This window comes from Corvus cornix, chromosome 7 (genome assembly GCF_000738735.6).
Source record: "Corvus cornix cornix isolate S_Up_H32 chromosome 7, ASM73873v5, whole genome shotgun sequence".
Classification (NCBI taxonomy): Eukaryota; Metazoa; Chordata; class Aves; order Passeriformes; family Corvidae; genus Corvus; species Corvus cornix.
This window is the reverse complement of record NC_046337.1, coordinates 29,759,738-29,777,515: the sequence shown is the minus strand read 5'-3', so window position 1 is coordinate 29,777,515 and position 17,778 is coordinate 29,759,738.

Genomic DNA, 17,778 nt, shown 5'->3' with positions numbered 1-17,778 from the left:
AACTCAGAAGAGAAGATAGTCCAATTCAAATTTAGTATAAAGGAAGACATTTTCATTTCTGGAAAATAATCACCAATTATTTCTGTCATATAACCTGTCATGTCTTAGACCTCTTCTGATCCTCGTTGAAACCTGAGCTATGTTTGGAAAATGTATTTCATAAGCTATCCCTGGAAGTGTTCAAGGCCAGCTTGGACAGGGCTCTGAGCAACCTGAGCTAGTGGAAGGTGACCCTGCCCATGGCAGGGGGCTGTAACTGGATGATCTTTAAGGCCCCTTCCAACCCTGTCTGAAATTGTCAGAAATTGTCTCACTTCATACCAGTACTGCTGCAATTGCTGTGGGAGTGCACAAAGACACAAGGATCTCCACTCCAAATAATTATTGTGTATTGCCAATAAGGAACTAAAAATAACATAATTTTATGGAGAAGTAACACAAAGGAGAGGCGAGAAAAAGTTAAAAAAAAAAATTGAACTAAATACATACAAAAAGTTTTTTGTGGCATTAACCCAGCACTGTGCTCAGAAGCTTTAAGCCAAATTAAAGAATTGCCTTGAATTGGCTTAACCTAAGACTTAGATTAATATCAAACTGATACTGCAGCTGATCTAGGCAAAACACTCCTAGCATAGATTATTTTAACAAAACTCTGCTTTATAGTGTATAATTAATTCCATCTGTTCCCTTCAGCCTTCCAAGAAGTAAAAGAAGCAAGAAGTGTAGCTACAGGGTTTTTCTGCCAACAGAATGATGTCGCTGAGAGCCCACCCTCTTGGAGCTCTGACTTGGAGATATAGACTAACAGAAGATCGTATTGTAGATATCATGTAAGAAAGAGCTCCCCAGTAATTCTATCACCCAAATACTCAGGACTTTGTAATCCTTTCTCAAGAAAATATTGGCTTCTTTTTAAAGTAGCTTCAAAGGAATAGGTAATTTGTAGCATTCAAATGGAAAACACTTCCTTTCAAGAAAATACAAGAGCTTTCTACTAACTTTTCTTCCTTTTGATTCTGCTAAAAGGGTCAGTCTTTTCTTCTTCTATGTCTTTGTAAGAGACTGGCTGCAGGGGAACCATACTGCCCAAAATTTTCTTGATGGGAGCACAACAAATAAGAAATTTTTACACCAAGCCCATCTTAGCATTCTCATAACAAGCTTTTCCACAGTGTTAAAGCCTCTGGATACATTTTTTTTCCGCTTAAAGCAGAACTTTGAAAAGCTACTCCTTGTTCTGTGCACTAGGGGCTACGTGTAGAGTACGAGAGAGAAAAATGTTCCTGAGATGTTATGCTACAAAGGAATGTAGGGAGCTCTTTGTTATTTTGGTTTGCCTATTCCCCAATACACAGAAAATTAATATTCATAGATAATACTGGGGACGGAATTAGCAATGTTTTGAAATAGAAGAAACTCAACGCATGCCAGTGAGTTTTGCTCTGCAGCAAAGCCCAGGTTTTTGCATCTTCCCCAGAAACTATTTGATGTGAGGGACCTACCTGATAGAAATGGCTATACAATCATGCTCTTTCTCTCATTGTTACTCCTTTTCTTGAAGTTTCTTTCATTCCAAATTGCACAATTATTGAGACCCAGCAAGTGGAATGAAAAGTTTTTATATTTCTGTTGCACCACCTTAGCAGAGTTTAGCATTGTAGAAAACTTCAGTGTATACTTCTCTGCACTTGGAATATGTGCATGGATTTAGTCCTTCCAAGGTACAGTAATTAAAGCAATATATTCTCCTCAGGATGATATCTAAGCTGCTCTACATGAAGCATAGAGAAATGCATATATTTTTGTGCTTTTGAGTAAGCATTTACATGTGATAAAATGAACAGTAGCATACTTCTAACCATAACAGGTACAGATTACAATACATATGCTTAATTTTTAATTGTCTATTATAATTGCTTGAAGCCATACAGAAAAGTTTCAATTACTAAAGCCACCCCTCATTCTTTTTTCTGTTAATTAGTTATTAATAGAAAGGGGTGAAAAATAAAAAAATTTATTTTTTAATTGCCTGACTAGTCCTGTTTACTAGGTAACTAAACAGAAGCTCGTGCAGGAAAACCACCTTAAGTAATGCATTTTGGAAATGTCTACAGGTGACCTAAATTTAGTTACCAAATCCAAAAATATTTAGCTTCAACCTCTCTATAAAAGACTAGGAACAAGTTCCTGCTTTCAAAGGTTTTCTAATGACATACTTTTCCTTTTCCAGTAAAGTAATATGAGATCAAATTAATACTTAGAATCTCAGGACTGTTGATAATATGCTTTTAAGTAGAAGGAGGGAACAGTTATTTGGCTTCTTTAAGCTAGAAAATGGTGGATATTGAAAGGTTTGTAAAACTGAGATGTTGGACTGGTGACTAGAATTTACTTGGTGTATAATAAACACTTGTTACTTTTCAAGGTGAACGACACCTTCTGCATTGATCTATCTTACAAGATTCCTGGTACAAATATATTCCAGGGAAGAAATTATGTTGGTGCCTTGCTACACTTGGTTTGCACCAGAGAAATTGTTCTAAATGCTTAAAACCAAACCATAGCCAGAATAAAATCTTCATTCCCTTAAACCTCGTGTTAAGGAATGAATACACTACTGTGAAGAAAAGGCTTGAAACATCTTCTCCCTTAGCCCTTCTGTTTTGAATTGCATTTGATGTTGTAGCTTCTACTCACTATCTTGGTAGTCCAAATAACCACTCAGATGAAAAAGATAATGATAGCAGTACTACCTAATGTATAACAGGTAACATACATAATAGAATAATTAGGGATTAGCACACAATTCCTTAATATTTCCAGCCTAATCCTGAAAGAGCATGCCAAACTCACACTTCATCTCCATTTTCCTGATATCACTCAATTTTTACCCTTAGGCCTCCACCTGCATTAATTTCCTATAGTTCTACTCCATTAAGTAGATCAACCTGAAATAGCCAGTTCCATTTGTCAGGCTTCTGTTCTGGTCCCAGGCTAATGTTTCTCATGCCCTTCTTCCTTCAGCGTCTCCAGTGAAGTTTATCATTCTGTATTTTACACTGGTCCAGAATGAGATGTGTGAGTAAAGAGTAAAATGTAACTTAGTTCTGAGCACTAAATTAGACTACTTGTTTCATTGTTCTTTCTTGACCAGGCTGGGAGATTTGTTCATCCCAGCCAGAATTTTGCTTACAGAAGATTCTCCTTTTTTTTTTTTTTTTTTTTTTTTTTTTTTTGGTAGTATATTACACGTTGCTTTTATTTTTAGCTGATATGTGAAGGATTAGACCTGAGGGACCTAAGCACTGCATTGTTTAATATAAAACTTTGAGGCTCCCAAATAAAATTCAATCCCGGAATCTTAGGACTCTGGGAACATTGGGATTACATTTTATTTTGAGAACAAAGCTGGGAAGAACACTGGAGAAGTGGGAAATTGCTGCTTTTTCCCTTCTGAAATGCATCCAGAGGAAGCACTGCTGCTGCTGTGTTTTTGTACAATAACTCATGGCTGAGGATTTCCCCAGGATGTGGAATTTAATTACCACTTGTCTTTGAGAAGAATCACAGTCAATTCTTCACCTGTAGCAGGACTTTTTAAGCTGCAGCTAATTCCAGGCTCTGGGGACAAGTGCTGTGCTCTCTGGGGGTTTTGGAGTCTCAGGGAAAGTTCTCAGACAGCTACAATTTGTTGCCTAGTGATCTGTGAGCAAGAGAAAGTCCCAGGTTCTGCTCCCTCCTCGCTGGACAATTTCACCTGTTGGGGACACACACAGTCACTAGATAAAATATATAAATAACATCTCAGACAATAGGTACCTGTGGAGAGAGTTTCCAAATCTCTAATCTTCAGCTACCCTTTGGTAGGATGCCTGGTTTTATTTGGGATATAGATACTGGTCCTTTAGAAGAAAAATAAGTTTTGACTTTTTTGTTGCCATTTAATTCATCCTTTAGCCAGCATGCTGATGAAGTATGTGCAGCTAATGAAACACTTATGTGGAACTATCTCTTCAAAACCAGCTCCCTGGGCACCTTTGAGCTGGTAGACTGAGGAGCAGTCTGGTATGACAGCAATGAATTTGCACTATGCTGCTTCACTGATCTACCCTTTGTAGAACACTTCTCTAGGGCTCTCTTAAAAGCCATCACACATGTTTCTGCATCTCCATTACATCCTGAATGATATGCTGCAAATCGGCCGTGCTGCAGCACATCCGATTAAAGAAGTAATTCTTTAAAATGTGGAGACTTAAATGTGAATTCATTGTCTGAGCTTCTGGAAAGACTCTGACACACCTGAAATGTATTATTCAATTACAATTACTTTATTAGCCACATTAGCTTTCCTTTGAATTAGCTCTGGAAAAGGAAAGGGAGAATAATTATTAGTTAAAGTTGTCCTTTTCCTTCTCCTGGAGAATGAAGGGACAGATTTACATGGGTAGATTTTTTTTTCTAAATTTGATTTTTCATACACCTATAGTGACACCATAGGAGTTATTCAATGCAATTATTTAGGGTTAGTAAAAATATACATTCTCCAACTGTGCCTGTATTAGCAATAACAACTCCCATGAATGTAAACATAATGTTAACTGCTGTGAAATCGTAGATAATTTGTTATAAATCAGAGCTAATTGCACGTTCCTGGCATGCCAGTGGCCTTGTGAGTTTTTAAAATCCTGCTAGCTGCTGAGAATTAAACTCTCAAATAAACCAGTCAGAGCAAGCATTATTCTGAAAGCAGATTTCTTTACACAGTTCTCCTCCAAAGGGGTGTGAGTGCAGAAGCAGAGCAGCTGCCAGGGAATGAGGTGCTGATGGTGTGAGTGTGTCCCCAGGTAAAGAGGGAATGCTGCCCTTCAGCACACAGTCCCTCAGCACCTGTGTGAAATACGTTATTTGATCTCAAAGTTAAGGACCATGGGCATTTTCAGGCTCCTGAATTGAAATTGGTGACACAACTGGTATGCCAACAGATATTAGATCATTTTAAACCCTTCCTTGAGGCCGGGATACAGATGTGCAATTAATGTATACACCCTATTCAAGACCCCTTTGTCAAGACAAATGTGTGGAATTACTAAAATCCAGTAGATGCATGGGATTGGTGGGTTCCTCACCTTCCCAAGGCATCTTCCTAACCTCAAGAACTAGAAATCCTTGGGGCAGAACACAAAGAAGAGGGCAGTCCCACAGATGGCTGTGTGCTTTAATATAGGTCCTGCTCTCCTACGCTCCTCAGCTTCAGTTACACTTGCTGGGGCTGCACTAGACGAGCAAGCTGTTGCTTCTTTTACCCCAACTGCTGGTGCTGCTGTTTTGTAGCCAGATTTTGACAGTGTTAGTTTAGAATATCCTGGGAAAACAGCATGTTAAAGTATGACTGGTGTATTGATTAAGCACTATTGTATAGAATACATAATTTACACTGGCTGCGCTCTCTCTTTTCTATTCTATTATGCAAAAGTATAAAATGCTAAAGGACTAATGTCTTTGCTTTGGTTTTACAACAGTGAAAGACATTAATCCTGCAACAATGATGAATGGTGCAGTCAATTCAGTTCATTCTAATTTGCACCAGTTTAACTAGGATGAGAATTTGGAATATATTTTATAGTTCTTGGTACACTACTTGCAAGAAACAAATGGTTTACAGGTGTATTTATTTAGATGATCATGGCTTACTGATGGTTGTAATATAGATCATAGTCTAATTCTGGCCAAAATAATATTCTAGTCTCAGATTGAAAAATGAAAAAATATTGATGAGGTTTATTGTTTCCAAAGGACAAAATGGCATCTTATATCAACCCTCTGGTAAGAGAAGATCTTAAAAATTGTGAAGAGCTAGAAAAAGAATAGCACTGTGCATGCATAAGGAAGAAACATTATCCATTTTATAAGGAATGAGATCTCTCTTATTCATTTTCCAAAACAGTCTGGAGTAATTAAAATGCAGATCAAAAACGGAAGCCAGGTGCAAAGTGACAGATATATGTCATGTGTGTACTATATGTGCACTTAAGACTGTCAGCTTTGGAATCATAAGGGCTGACAGGGAACATTTAGAAATATTTCAAAACTACTAAAAGTTTAAAAAAATATATTTAAAAATGTCCATTTCCTACCAAAATACTGGCAACAAAGCACAAAATAATAACTAAATCAGTAACTTCACAGAAAACATGATAATATTGCTCCAGCAAAAGCATCCTTGTCTAGGAGGTTACTGACTTTTGTGTCAGCTGAGACAGAGAGGTTAAATGTGTCAAAATGTTTTGAAATGTGAGGTGGGGGGGGGGGGGGGGGGGTTTGGTTGGGGTTTTTATTTGTTTGTTTGTTTGTTTGTTTGTGGGAAAGTTTTGTTCTCTTCAGCTTATTGGTAGGTATGACTACATTGAAACTTCTTGAACTCAGAGTTAAGAATATACAAAGGTTGGGCTAGTTTTAGATTTAGTGAGCTATGTGTTAGAAGGAAAGCTATTTCTGGCATGATGTCTTAGACTTGTAAATACGTCCTTGTAAAAAATAGGGCTGCTGTTCATGTTATCATTTTTCTTTGTGCAATCTGGCCACGTAAATCTCCTCTAACAGAATGCTTTTCTGGATTGGATCCCAGAGCATAAAAGACACTAAGGGAACAGCAATAATCACAGTGACGCCTCACAGCAGTAACAGAAACACTTCTATCAGCAGCAACAGGATAAGTTGGGAAAAAATGAGATGTTATTAGTGCAATTGAAAATATATATCATCAGAGCCATCTTTTATTCCTCTCACCCACACCACTGCAAGAAGAGCACATATTTTTCATGCTCTAATAAAGGTGGATTCACATCCTAGAGAGGGGGTAAGGGGAGGATACTCTTATAATGGAAAACCCAAATGCATCAGTAAAACATTGCTGAAATATTAAAAATAGTTAATGGTCCAGATTACAGTTCTTCTGAATTTCCTCATCCAGCTAAGCTAGCTGCTTTCTCGTGCCCTTGAGAAACCTTGCAGTTTCCCACAGCACAGCATTCCTTTTAAGAGGAAAAGATTACAGCTGAAATATTTGAGCAAAGCTCTGGTTACATGAAGCAGCACCACATTATTGCAGGTTTTCTAAATTCTCAGCCTCAGCTCTTCTGGCTGTGAATGCCCTAAGCAGCCCCTCCTTGGGCCTCCCCTGCTGTGTCCATGGGCCCAACAGACCCATTCCAGCTCAGCACCACTGTGGCACTGCCAGGGTAGAAACTCTTCAGCCTCTCTCCTGCTGTATCTGCTGCTGCCCTGACCAGGCTGGGGGGACCCAGGGCCTGTGTCATGGCTCGCTGGGCTTGTGGCCATTTCCTGTCCTCTCTCTGTTCTTTGTTCAGACTGTTCAGACCCTGCAGGACTCTGCTCACTGTGCTCAGAGCCTGCAGGACTGTACCCAGATGGAGGGAGCAGAGCCAGCACTGGTGGCAGCCTTGGCTCCTGGCTGGGCCCCTGTTCATGGATCAGTTCTACTCTTGCTGTGCCATGATAATGCAGGACCTCAAAGAGCAGCAAAACGAGGTTGCTTTTCAAATATTATCAGAAGACTTTACCTTCTCCCTTTTTTTCCTCCGTCTGTGGTGGCTTCAATCAGTGGAAAATAAAGCATTTGAAATGTTCTTGAAAATCCCATGTTAAATAACTGTCTGCTTCTGGAGGAGGGCAGCTAATAGGCTCTGGCTACTACAGGATGATAATTAGAGTTATCTATTGTCAGTGGTTTGCCTTATTTTGCCTTTCAGCAGGACATCCAGTAGTCTTTGAGGTTTTATTGTGGTATTCCATAAAGCATCCATACAAAGTAGAAACTGATACAGACATAGGGAAAGTAATTTAATAAAGTCATTGAAAAGAGCAGATTCAAAACTGGGAAGAGACATGCCCTAGTTCTGTCTTCTGAAAAGAAAATTTCATTAAATTGCAATAGTTCTTGAAAATTTCTTTAAAAATTTTATGAAAAAATCTTTCCTTGCAGGAAATAAACTGCTAAAGCCTCCAGTAGGTTAAAGAAACCAACAAGACCTAAGCAAAATGTTAGGTAATTCCTTTATTAATTCTATGTTTCTGTTTCTCTCTTTGGTTCAGCTCTTGTTTTCACTCCACTTTTCCACTGAGTGACAAGAACATAAGAACAAAGAAGCAACATGTCATGCAGATCTATATCTTTATTATTCAGTGCAGTGTAAGAGTACTCTGTTGCTCTGCTAAAGAATTGAAAATTTCTGTATTCTCCATCTTCTCCATCTTGTTCTCAAAACAAGAAATAGCGGCATCCTCTTCCTTGAAGTCACTAATCCAAGCTGGAATGATTAGCAGTACCATACTGGTGGTATTATCAAAAATAAGATTGAGAGTTTCAGGAAGTCAATGATGCAATCCTCCCCAAATTAATTTAAGCAACAAGAATACTGGCACATTTAACTTGTAATTTTAAATTTCCTCTGATTAAAGTTTCTATCTCCTTCCTTCTGCTGCTGAGATAGGAGAAAGCAGTTTTCTAAAGCGCTGTCTATACTTTTATTTTTTGCCTGATGTGTCAGGAAGATTATTCCACTTTTTCTTATCAGCAGTTTATATATTCTTTTTTTAATATCTCTATATTAATCAGTCCCATGGCTTTTAATCTCCATAAGTACAAATTTCCAGGCTGCTGATCACTTCTCATGACTCTCTTCTGAACTTGCCTTTTGGTCCATGTCTCTGAATTACAGTGCTCTGTATCAACCACAGTATTCCAGCTGGCGTCCTTTTGGTGTTTTTTGATGCACTTAGATGCTTTTCATGGGATCCTCCTTTCCACAGCGCCACTGAAATCAGGTTGAGATGTTCTTTTTGGATAAGACGAAGATGGTGACAGCTCATCAAACAGAATAGCTGAATGTATCACCAAACATTACACCAAAATGTTGAAAGAGTCAGTTCCCTGCTTCAGGCATGCTTCTCAAAGAAGCAATCCCACCCCTATAAGAGTTACTGTGGTACCAGCAATAAAATAAAAGTCTCTGTAATTTTCCTACAGTACTAATCTCATCCTTCCCAAACCTCTGCAGTCAAGCCCAATCAAATCCAATTCTATTACATCAAATGGAGCCTAAGTGGTTATGACTGTGTCCCTTTTCATGGAGTTTTTAAGTGCTCAATGGATTTGTGCATTTTTGCTGCAAAGGTCTACTAAACACTTCTATGTTTCTGGTAAAAATTATTATGTTTATAAACATAACGCCCCCCCCCCAGTGCTCAAAGAGCATGAGAACAAATGCCACACAGCTGCTTCGTAAGCTTCTGTTACGATAAAATAAAGGAGTTGATCTTATTTCAGTTTTAATAGAAACTTGTCTTCTAATGTGACAGCACAAATAGCAAGTAGTGAATGGTCAAAGAGAACAGCTCCCAGATGGCTCGGAGTGTTTAGGCAGTTTGGCTGGTTCTATGTGTAAAAACGAAAACCAGACTTAAGTCACAGTTTTGTAGACAAATGTCTAGCAGAATTTAAAAGGAATCTGAACTGATTGTTCAACCTTTTCTACTCTGTGGGATCCAGACTATCAAAGAAAGGGATGGCTGCCTTCATCTTTTCTGAAATCTGACAGCAGATGTCACAAAAAAGAAATATCTTTAAAAAAGGGTTCAAATAGAGGGCTTACCACATCAATTACGAGAATTTTGGAGCTTGAGACAATATCGGGACCTATATGATACTCTCAACCCTACTGCAAAGCATACACAGCCTGCTGGATTTAGTGTTTCCCTGAACAGTGAATAGGAATGGAAAGGAACCCGGTAAACTGAGGAACAAACTCTTTCCAGGTAAGAAGCAGGGGTCTTTTTTGATTTACCCTAACCAGGGCAAGGATTTGGCATGGGAAGTTCACAAGATGTTCTAGTGGAAAAAGTCTGATAGTTTTTATTCCCATGTATCTCAAGAGATAAAAATTAGGCTGAAGTAATTGATGTAACTCAAATTACTACATAGATGTTAATTTAATAATTTAGCTTTACTTTTTGCCTTAAGATTAATCTGTTTCACAGCACTCTTCTATGTAAAACTCCACCTATTCCCATGAAAGTCCTTTCTGCACTTCATTAACTTCTGTGTCCAGCTGATAAAGTTGCTTTCATCTCAAGGAAGTAAAAAGTTCAGATTATAAAAAGGGTTAAATCCCAACTTTAATACTGCTTTTGATGGAATTTGCCAGCTTATACTTAAGTTCCTTCTCCATCTCTCTCTCAGTATCTTTAACCTCACCTGTATCAGCAAAATGATGTGCTGGCATTTTGAACTTTTAAGTTATTATGTGACTGTCTTGCATGGGTGGTTTCTTCAGCATCAGCTGGAAGGCTGGATCCAATCTTTCCCACCGCCCATGCAGTCCTTGGGACTGTGTTAGGTTTGATATGTAAAGAAGTTAAGCTGTGAAGGAAAGTGTAGATCAGATAAATCCATCAAGCATTATGCCTGTTCTTAGATGCTCTGTCTCTATTTGAAGACTTGTACAGATAGTTGAGATTCAAATAAACAAATGCAAGAACTGTCCAGAGATCACCCAGAAGTTTGACTGTTGAATATATTTGCTGCATAGCTTGCAATCAAATTAATCTTCTTAGCTATAACTTTGTTTTGCTGAAAATAAAGTCACACACAATTGCAAAGCCACCAAAATTCATATTCTTACCTAAAGCTACTAGAATACAATACCATAAAACTGTCTGAGTTGTCAAAATATGCCTTTAAGGTACTCCAGAAATAAGCTTGACTTTAATTCTTTTTTTTTTTTAATTTGTCAATGCCAGCATAAAAATGTGTATTTCTTTTCTTTCTGACATTCCTAGAAAGGACATACAATTCAGCAGAAAACACTTTATATTTTTTCTACATTTCTGCTCTCCAAATACTGTCATACTAATGTGCAAGATACTGACATGTGAGTTCCAGGTCTACTTTTCTTTCTCACATACACAAAAAGCTGAAGTACTTAAAGAGTCTTGGTGATTTTAAATCAATATATTCTGCAGTTTTTAATGAATTTATGCTAATTCACACTAGCAGAGAATGTTCTAAATCTCTCAAGAGCAAATGTTACCTTTGATTGCATTTTGCTGTTAGGTGTAAGCATTGTTCCATCCTGACATGATCACTGCCTATTCTTTCTAGATGCATATTTTCCCTTTAAGGTAAGAAATCATTTCAAGGTATTAAATGCTCCTTGCCTGTGGAAGTCCTTATAAAGCCACTTCTGAAATACTTATGTTCTATAGAGCATGAGAACATACAAAGGATATAAAGAAATTGCAAGGTTGCCTTAAATTATTTCAGATCTTAAAAATCTTACAGTTGGGCTATGTTTCTATGAGTAAATGTTAAGCTTGATAAGGCCATGAAAACATCCTCCAGTCACACTGTGAGCAAGAGCTGGAGCTGAGTGTTGAACATCAGAGGACAGTTACTCCTTTTCAGTGCTGGTTGAACATGTCTCAGCAAATAACAGTGACAAAAATAAAGCAACAGAAAATTCCTCAACAGAACTACAAGTTCCTAGAAACTCACATTTCTGTACATTAGATATGTTGCATCAGTCAGGGTAGCAAAACCATTTAGTTGCATGGTATGAAATGAAGTCAACTTCTTCAACAAGCTTGTAAACAGGGAAAAGGTGAGGCAGGAGGTTGGTGTGCTGAAAGTGGTACAGGACATCTGTGGGAGAAAGAGAAAACTAAACCAAATTTTAGTGTCAGACCTGCTGCAGAAAGCTGTACCTTGCTTGCTGATATAATACTCAAGTCAGCCTCTGTTGTCCTTGAGGGAAACCTGAACTAATCTTTATTCTTCATTGATCCTAAAGCATCTGAACCCTGGCCATTGATATAATTTGCAGTAGCCTCAGGTTTGTGTCTCGCTACAACCTAGATGACAAGAAATCATTGACTGAGAGCATATATCTGGGGCATGCCCCCTTCCGCTATTTTTTGCCCTTGGTACACTCTCTAAAAATGGGTTTAAATGCTAGTTGTTAAAAGGAGAATTCTGTGTCCTTACTTTATGCAAGGAAAGTTCCATCATGTCTGCCTATTTTCTCAGAGACGTAGAAGAAAAGGAAAGAATATTCAACATAATTCAACATAAGCTTTCAAAATCATGTTCAAAAATGTCTGCAAGAAAGGAAGGGAGAAAAGAGAACAAAAAGCTGGAGTAAAGCTCTTGAGTGGTATATATATGGCATGTGTTTTTAGAGGATGAAGGAATAAGGACCTGAAAAGCAGAACAGACATTTTCCTGAAATATGAGAACATGTAATCCTAACATTTTCCAATTCAATAACTGGATGTAGACACTTATTTAGAATTGTTATCCTTCTCCCAGAGTTAATACTGCAGACCCAGTTTGCTTCAGCAACTTTTCAAAAAGAAAAAAAACTCACAAGAAATTAAGATGAAAACTTAATAATACACTCAGTTAATAAATAACATGACCTAATAACCTCACTTTCACAGATGTCTCTAACCTCTGTATGCAGGGTTTTCACCCACCACTGGAATGGACTGACAGGGAGTGAAACCACAGCAAATTGGAATCCCAAGGATTTTTACACAATGAAAAGGTAATCATCTTCACTGGAATTTGGCCAGAACACAGCGGCTATTAGACCATCATTTCACAACTGCTATGGGATTGTCAGTGGCAAAAGAAACTCTTTTTCTGCATCATCCAAAGGATGACACTGTTAGCAGAACAGTGACTCAAATCTGTCATGTTCTCTCATTTAAGCAGAGAGCTGGCTTGACCTCTCTTAGCGCAGAAGAATCTGACAGGCTCACAGCCTCAGGTGAGCAACCATGGCTGTAGGCTTGCTGCCAGACAAGAGACACTGAACTCTGTAAAGAAATCTATCTGGAATAATTGGAAGTCAAACTTTTCATGGAGAATCATTGCAGCGTATTTTGGTCTACTTTTTAAGTAATTTGGTCAGATCAGCATTCCTGAAAGAGATAAAGAAATACAGTTATATACACAATAGGCCTACTGTGGAGTTCTCTAGGTGAGTACTGTAATATTTTAATACATGCAGAACCCCGTGGAATCTGCGCTTAAGAGTCCTGACTTTCCATGGTATCTCTCCCTGTGTTTCAGAGTGTTTGAGTGCACGAGAAAATGCAAAGCAGCTCATTCTGAATCACAGAAACTGAAGGATATTGATCTTGCTGGCTCTCCTTCTGCCCACATGCCCCTGCATCTTACATTAGAATCCAGATCCTTTTTTCTGTTCCTCCTTTTCATAGCTGAAAAGTTTCCTGTAACAACACATTTTTCAAAACAATGGATTGAGCTGTTGGTGAACTTTCCTAATAGCCCTCTTTAATTTTCCTTTTTCTTTCAAGCCTGTGTTCCCTAGTCACAACCCTTCAGCCTATCCTAAGTAATGATGGTCCTTTCTTTATTTGCCATTTCTTTTCCTAGAACGTTTTGTAAATGATAATCAAATTTCCTTATTCAGTTTCCTGTGCTTTAGATGGTAAAATCAGTTTTGAAACTCAGCCTATTAATGGATTTCGTTGGTCTTAGGATATTTGTGAACTTATTATCACTTCCTGAAATTGCAAAGCTCGGATGGAATTCTACCACATGGATTCATCAGATGGCCATGCAATAGGGGCAGCTTTTCCCTGTTAGCAGCGGTAACTGGGGAAGAGCCTTTAAGATAATAAAAATAATATGAGGTTAAAGAAGGTAAATGAGAAAAACATGATAAAGCTTCTTCTTTAAAATAATTTCCAATCATTCACTGTCTTTTACTTTAATTGATTAATTTCTCTCATGAAATAAAATTGTCCAATTTCAAATATATTGACCATTTTAAAACTACACTGTGCATTGTAGTAAACACATCACCCAGTTAGTTCTGTGGCAGTTGACTTCTAAACAGATAAAGATTTAACTATGTGCTTAATTCTCAGCATGTTAGAAATCCTACTGAAGCTGAGAGGGATTATTCACCTACTTAAATTTTGTTTATATGTTTTGCTGAGTCAGAGCCAACAAGATACTAAATTCATTGTGAAACAGTCCAAAGCACTTTCAGGAAACATAAAGTGTATGTATTCAACCAACAAAACAGAGGAGAACTTGTGGAATGCAGCAGCCCATTGCCATACTGCTAATCTTAGCTAATATGACTGTTGGATTTATAATTTTATTGTGTGACCCAGCACAGTCCAAACAAGAAATTTTTTTACTAGCAAATTTAAATCAGGCTTTAGCTGAACCACATATTAGTACATTCAATAAATTTAAGTATTTATTTAACAATCTTTGAAACAAGGACTCTTTTTATTACTTGTATGTCAATATTGTGACTAACACTAAGAAACTTTATTTTTGGTAATGGTTCTAGCTTCTGTTAATATTGTTAATGAAAGAAATTATTGACATGCATATATAATTTCTATGAGCAATAGAATAGCAGCACTGTCAGGTTTACAGCTGTCACTAGTAAAACATTAGGAATTTTGCTTAGCATCAGCACTATAAAGAAATGTGCTTTATTAAATGCATTCTTCCATAATTTTGTGTCATCTCCTAATCCATGTTAGCCATGTTTTGGACTGCCAGGCTTAAACCCAGTGGGCTGCAAATGATTTGGTGCCAGTAGGTCTGTACAGTGAAAATGGAGCAATAGTGGCCATTTAACTGTGCACCACAGCATGGCCAGCTAGAATGCCTTTCAAAGAGAAAAATGTACAGTAGCATAAAAGAAATATCATATTCAATCATTTATGAAGAATAAACAGGGCAACATTTCCTCTTTGCTCTCCAGTGTGTACTCAGCATGCTCTTGTGAGTTGTAGCATAGCATTTTATTTGCAAAGAACGAAGTGAAATATCAATAATTGTTTATCTTCTCTGGATGGCCTCAAAGTATGCTGGCTGTGTTTTGAAAACCCTGTACTTCCCAGGAGAAGGGAGCAATTGAGTAAGAGATTTCAAAAGGATGTAAAGCAGAAAAATGATTTGTCTATGTGCAATGTGATGCCTCACTGCACTGCATGTAATAGTAATGCATCAGTGTGTGCTGGCAGCTATCTCCTGCATTTATCGTGGCTCCATGGGTTGGGTATTTCATGGAGTCAAGAGTCTGGTCTGATTCTGCTGAACTCATGTGGCTGTGAGGTGCTGTGTGCTTGGGTAGTTTTCTTGTTTGAAAAATTGGGTAAATAAAATGAAGGCAGGTTCACAGCATTACAATAAATAAAATAAGGATCTTAGATTGTCCTCACAATGAATCCCAACTAGCATTTGCTGAGGCCTGAGGCAGTCAGATAAAAATCATTCTCCTTTCTATTCCTTTCTCACTCAAAACTCACTTCATTCTTCAAATTCCCTGCTCCAAGCTTAACAAGGGTAGTGATGAGAAGCAGTTCTTATGATTTCCCAACTTCAACAGAAACAGTAAATATGGGAAATCTGCCTCTCCTTCAAGAAAATGCAATGCTGTCTGTATCGAAGAGTAATGTGTTAAAAGTTAAATCATGGAAATGTTTCCTTAATAAGAAGAAATTATGTTAATTATATAAATTATACACATCAAATGATTTCTGCACAACCTGATAACATTGATCCATGGATTTTTAAACCTGCTTTGGGGTAACCAAACTACAGAAAGTGTTGCACTGAGATTTAGGAAGTATCACTTTTTGCAGGCTTACAGTCATTAGCCTGGTAGATTTCTAGACTTCAGTCATCACTATATGTTTTAATCCTGACTAAAGCAGAGTGTATGTTCCAGATACTTCCTGTGTGGAGAAGTTGGGAATTACTTAACCCATCAAGTTGGCTTGGGAAGAGAGGAGGTGTGTGAATTGATAACTTTTAATAAACCTTCACTGGACAGCGTGTACATCACTTGACAAGACTACTAGGTCTGAGGTTTGAAGGGGTACAATGTCTTTGCAGTTGCCAGACACCTTGAAGCAATTTTTCCTACAGGTTTTGTTTTGTATATTGACCAGCAGGTCTGGCAAGGTCAGTGCAGACGTGACTTTGTGGAGCTGTGGTTCTGACTTACCAACACATCCCTAGTAGGAATGTCGTCTATGTCAAATAGCCGACCAGGTTTTCAAAAATTCAGCTAACCCTTAGCTCCGAGTACTTCTATAAGAGCAGAAACATATGAATACTTCAGGTGAAAGTTAGTACTCCATAATAATGAGATCATATTTTATTATTTAATTTTCCTTCAGTCAACAAATAATATTTCAACTAAATTCTCAATTTTTCCAAAACCAAAGAGCTTTCATATGCAAGAGTGTGAACTTCAGTTCGCATTAATGTTAATGTTACATTAGGGTAACTCTTTCTTTTTGAAATACTTCCATATTGCTATCAAGTATTTCTAAGCTATTACATGAAAGCTGTAAAGTAGTTAATGGTTATTATCATGCAGATAAGTCTTTGTTAGACAAGTGAGTCTTCCGATCTAAGGAAGGCTGAGATACTTAACTCCTGGAAGGATTGTAACATATGCCAGCTAAAGTAATAACAGGGAACTTCCAGTGACTTTCAGACTAATCTGTGATGAAATAATTTCATCTTTTTTCCTTCTGCTGTTAGGATAAGAAGAGGTTTTGTTCTTGACTGAAACAGCTATGACAGAAGAAAGCCACAGTAATGTCACTCAGACTATGACTTCAGCAGTTCAGTTTCTTTGTTCCTGGAAAGGTATTATATTATATTCACTGTTTGTGTGGCTACTTCCAAACAATTACCATTCTTACCATGGAGAAAATACGGGATAGGGAGAAATTGAAGAACCAGGAGGAAAACCAGAGCTGCAAAAACGAAAATACTTTATGTTACCATAGCACATTTTAATTAAATTATTATTTCAACTGGCACCAGAAATTTATATAGTGTATGAAATTGGTTCAGTTTCAATTGAAGAAAAATAACAGTTTAAATTATTTTTCCTTTCAATTAATGTTCAATTCAACTCCTTTATAGAAAAAAAATACACATTTTGAGGGATTTAAACTGATTTTGAAATTGGTATTTTCTTTCATTTTTATTATAATTTTAACATCAAATTCTTCTGTAAGTTGAAGCAAACCTAAGGGCTTATATTTAGACCATGGGGTCCCAGTCTAAAGAATCACACAAACCTCAGAAAATTTTAGATTTTTTCTGTAAACTTCAGAGTTTTGTGCAAGCCTACAGAAAAGAAAGGAAATTCTGGGCATGTGATTCATTCTGTTTCCATACATACTGATTTTGCTTGTGCTGGTGCCATAAATTAAAAGGAAAAAAAAGGGTTTGTTTTTGCAGTGAAAAGTGGTTTATCCACAGTAACATAGCAAGTCAGTAGCAACACTGGTATTAGGTGAAAGACTTTGGGGCTTTTTTAGAGGGGAATATTAAATCTCAAATGAAATTGTATCTTTTGATTTCAAATAGACCATTACCTTGTATTTCAGTGAACTCAGATTTAATTTCAAGCTCCTAAGGCAGTGTCTGCTCACTTCAGTACGGTGGTTTGCTCAGCTGTTGCATCACTAGCCCATGGATTAGATCTCCAGCCATGGAATATGGTCTCAGTGGTTTTAAGCACCCAAAGAGGCAATTAGTGTTGATGAAGTAATAGCCCCATTCCAGAGATTAATAGCCACTAGTTATCTCTAGTAAAGGAATCTTCAGGACAGCCCCAGTTTAAATTTCCTTGAGCCTTGAGTACTAATCTTCCTAAGAGACTGTTCCCCTGTGTT